The sequence below is a fragment of the Peromyscus eremicus genome, chromosome 6, assembly GCF_949786415.1.
Source record: "Peromyscus eremicus chromosome 6, PerEre_H2_v1, whole genome shotgun sequence".
NCBI lineage: Eukaryota > Metazoa > Chordata > Mammalia > Rodentia > Cricetidae > Peromyscus > Peromyscus eremicus.
The window spans coordinates 60,375,456-60,380,272 of NC_081421.1; the positions used below are offsets into that span (position 1 = coordinate 60,375,456).

The following is a 4,817-nucleotide window of genomic DNA, read 5'->3' on the forward strand; positions in this document are numbered from 1 at the left end:
TGGAGAGTATCCACCCAGCACACTGCTTTCCCTAGATGCTGGTAAAATATTTTCTTCAACTCATCCAGTACAGTTAGAAGACTCTGAAAAATACGCACAGCTCCAAGTTTACAAGTACTCTACAAGGTGTCCAGTCCCCAGCACCTTGTTAGGATCCGTTAATGTCAAAAGCTCTTGTTGCCATCTTTTTACAACCCACACTGCAGACCCAGGTGAGGTTTGAGAATGTAATTCTTTCCTTAAGCACATTAAAATTCCCAGGTGGTTAGAGGGTGTCGCTGAGCGACAGAGCTGGCGTAGCGTGTGTGGGGTCCTGAGGCTGAAGCAGGCTATTTAACTCTGCTTAAATTCCGAATTCTTTAAAGAAGACTGCTTGAGTAGATTTCTGACCCCATATTTCTCTTCTTGCTTGTCTTACTGACCCAAACTTCCCTTCCAGTGCTCTCAAATTTCAGCCCTGCCTGCCCACCAGGAACCATTTCTCCTTTAAGCATCTTCGTGTTCCTGTAGGTGTGGTGGGGTGTATTTACAAGGAGGAAATGAATAGCCCAGAGAACCCAGGAGATTTTCATCAGGATGACCACAATAGAGGTACCCAGTTTCTGTGCCTGTTTTCCTCTGTGAAAATGAAGAAAATTTATAAACTGTTAACTCTGTGCACTCCCATGAACTTCTCTAAAAAGTTCCAGAGGTATATTGAAGTCAGTTTTAACTACCAAAGATTTCAAAGAGGGATGGGGAGTTAATCAGAAAGCCTTATTTCAAGAGCCACACTTATTATTTAAAACATCCCTGGCAATCATTCAACATATAAAGGGAATAACTTCTTTAACGTAGCCATTTGTCATTTCTGGCCGCCAGCCCATTAACCCAAGTAATCAACCCTGGGTTCCTCTCAGTCCCTCTCAGCTCAGCGGGGCAGATTTTCCTTCAGCTGTGTTTCACGTTTCAGCCTCTCACTTTATATACACTTACAGGTATGAGTAGAAGTCAAATATTTTACAGCCTCTTTATTCTTACATAGCAACTCTATGAAATTTAATTTTCTACCCATTAAATACTTTGCCTTTTAATTACTTATCAATTTTTTTTTCTTATTTTTCTTGGAATGTACTCCTAAATTACTTTCCTATGTGCTATAGAAGTCTGTGAGACTGTTTAGTGTGAGTTAGAAAACATTTCCCTGTTTTCAGGTTCCCCTAGGACTTTTTTTTTTTTTCATTTATTTAATTAATTTGTTTTTCTTCCTTTTCTTTTTATTTTATGTGTATGGGTGTTGTGCCTGCCGGAATGTCTGCACACCACATGCCTGCAGTGCCTGTGGAGGCCAGGAGAGGGCAGTAAGTTCTCTAGACCTGGAGTTACAGTGTGAGCCACTAGGTGGGTGCTGGGAATTCAACCCAGGTCCTCTGGAAGAGCAGCCAGTGCTCTAAAGCACTGAGCCGTCTCTCCAGCCACTAATAACTTTGTTTTGAGATATGTCTCACTCCTGAGGGACTCAGTCTGCCACCTAGAGGATGGCCTAGAGCTCCTTATGTAGCCCTGGCTGTCTTGAAGTCATGGCAACGCTTCTGCTTCAGCTTCTAAGATACAGGGGTTATAGGATGAGCCACCACTGCCTGGTTCCGAAAGCCCTTCAAAAAAAAAAAAAGCTGTTTTATTTTTTATTTATTTATTTTTTTATTTATTTATTTATTTTTTTTTTGGTTTTTCGAGACAGGGTTTCTCTGTGTAGCTTTGCGTCTTTCCTGGAACTCACTTGGTAGCCCAGGCTGGCCTCGAACTCACAGAGATCCGCCTGGCTCTGCCTCCCGAGTGCTGGGATTAAAGGCGTGCGCCACCACCGCCCGGCTGCTGTTTTATTATTAAAAGAAGTTTTTTAATCTTTTGTGGAAAAGAATGAGAGACTTACAACTCCAACTCCCCAAAACAAACATTTTGTGCTCCAAACGGATACCAAGAAAGTGAAAAGACAATCTGAAGAATGGAAAAGAATATTTACAAACCATATATAACTGACTTACACTCAAATATATGACAAATGGTTATATTATGATTAACAATAGCCTTTTTAAATAATGAGCAGAGGGACCGGACATAATGGTACACACCTACAGCCCTTGGGTGGTGGACACAGGAAGTCATTCATCCTTGGCTTCATAACTATGTTGAGGTCAGCCTGGGATACATGAGCCCTTGTCTTGTGTGTATGGGAATACAGAAAGGAAGAAATTCAAGGATGGTCTATAAAGTTAAATACAGCTGGGTGTGGTGGTACACACCTTTAATTCCAGCACTTGGAAGGCAGAGGCAGGCGGATCTCTGTGAGTTTGAGGCTAGCCTGGTCTACAGAGTGAATTCCAGGCTAGCCAGAGCTACATAGTAGGACCCTGTCTCAAAAAAACAAAACAAAAACAGAAATGAATTAATAAGAATAAGGATTCAGGCCCTTCTTCCCAAAAGATGTGTGTGTCCACTAAGCACAAAAAAGATACTCAGAAGTATTAATTAGTAGAAGCCATAACACTATTTTATATGTGCAAGGATGAATGATTATAATTATAATTAAAAATGATAGACACTAGAACCCTTGGAGATGCAGAGAAATTGGAACCCTAGTGTATGGCTAGTGGAACTGTAAAATCATACTGTCACTGGGGGAATCAGACTGGGAATCACCTAAGTCACTTCCTGAAATGGCTTAATAAAGAGTTCTTATATAACATAGAAATCCCATGAAATTGAAAACAGTGCCAAGATACAAATATGCACACCAATGTGCACAGCAGCATTATCAGAACCAAAAAAAAAATGGAAGTGATCTAAATGCTAATAAACTGGTAAATTGATAAAATGTGTTGTGTACACTTAGTGGAATATAATTATGCCCTAAAAAGGAATGAAGTGTTGATACATGCAACACATGGGTAAACCTTGGAAACACTGTGCTAAGTGAAAGAAGCCAGGCATGCAAAAGGCCACATATAATTCCACTTCTATGAAATGTCCAGAATAGGCAAACATATAGAGCTTAAAATTTTGTCAGTATTAGCCAGGAGTATTAAGGAGGGAGAGTAAGGGATGAAGAATGAACCTAATGGGTATAGTATTTATGGACTATTGAAGACTATGTTCTGGAACTAGATAATTGTGATGTTGACAACTGACTAAATGGTTACCTCTGCATATAATACAGCCCAATGCATTGTATACATTGTAATTTTTTTGTGGTGCTAGCAATTGAACCCATGGTCTTTCATATGCCAGTCAAGTACTGTACCAATAGGCTACACCCTCAATTCTGCATATTGTATATCGTAAGGACAAATTATATAGTAAATAATTAGAATTCAATTAAGAAATCAATTATATTGTCTGGGAAGATTGCTCAGTGGTTAAGAGCACTCGCTCCTCTTGCAGACAGCCTGGGTTCCCAGCATCCATACTGGATGGCTCACAACCTCCTGTAACTCCAGTTCCAGGGAATCTGAGGCTGCTTCTGACTTTTGTGGGTTTCTGCATACACGTAGTGAACATATACTCAGGCACACACACATACACATAAAATTAATATTAAAACAAGAAATCAACGATTATATTTCTACTCTATTCTATTATAGTAACAAAACTGGTTCTAGAAATATCTTCAGAATCCAGAGAAGAAGTATATAGAAAAAAAATAACAATAGCTGGATGTGGTCATGCACACTTGTAATCCCAGCACAGGGGAAATTGAGGCAGAAGGCTTGAGAGTTCCAAGCCAGCCTTCACTATATATTGAGACAGACCCTGACTCAAAAAAATAAAACAAAACATAAATAACAATAGTCAGCAATGGCAAACCATATATGAATTCACATTCTACTTTTTCAAATATCTCACCATAATATATGCTTACATGCTTCCTTACTGTTTTCTACATTGAAATAATAACTACTTCTAGACAACTCTAACATCGTTGAGGTGAAGGGTACAATTAAGGCACAGCTCATCTGCTGCTGTTGGCTGGGGGTGGAATGCAAAAATAAAATCGTCTTTATCTGCTCTTTTCAATTTGCTCCCCAAACCATCAGATCTGAAAAAGGAACCCAGGTAGAAGTTGCTGTCCAGAAGGTGCGAGTCTCTGCCTGTCTCACAGAAAGATTAAAAAGTAGGAGATTTCAGGAGCTTTGGGTTCCTATTAAATTTGTTGTTTATGAATTTTTCATAATTCCTTAAGTGTAGATAGGCATCTCATGGATGATGAATCACAGAAGTAGAAATAGATCTCTGAAAAGTCTCCAAGCTTCACTGAACACTAGGGATGGACACATTAGAATAAGAAAAAGACCCTTTTAGGTCTGGAGTGGTTGCTCAGTGGTCGTGTACTTACCGAGGTGCACAGAGTGATTCAGAAAAAGCAGGAGCATCTATACTAAAATTGGAGCGACATAGAGAAGATTAGCACGGCCCCTGCACTAAAATTACATGCAAAAGCATAAAGCATTCTACATTTTTATAAAGGCAGTGTGTGTGAAAGTAGTAGGTATTGAATGAATAATATAGTTACAGTTTTTGCAGTTAATATTTATGTAATCTTGGATAATATGAATATGTAGTACAGGTGCTTGTTAATTACTTAGCTTATATTCAAATTAATGTATAGATTAAAATATGCAACTAGGATCTTAGCTCAGTATGGTAACATGTGCCTAATGTCCCAGCAACTTGGGAGGCTGAACTGAGAGGATTTTCAGTTCAAGACCAGCCTGACCAAAGAGTATGACTCCATCTTAAAAATAACAACAGTAATAAATGAAATTTAGAAGCTTATGCAA

The 4,817-nt window shown here is 39.1% G+C and overlaps 1 non-coding gene across 1 annotated transcript; it reads left to right on the forward strand.

The window, feature by feature from the left end:
* Positions 1-4,385: 4,385 nt before the first annotated feature.
* LOC131913900 (U6 spliceosomal RNA) lies at positions 4,386-4,497 on the forward strand. The gene has a single exon (XR_009379977.1). It is a non-coding gene; the product is annotated as a U6 spliceosomal RNA (small nuclear RNA).
* The last annotated feature ends 320 nt before the right edge of the window (positions 4,498-4,817 follow it).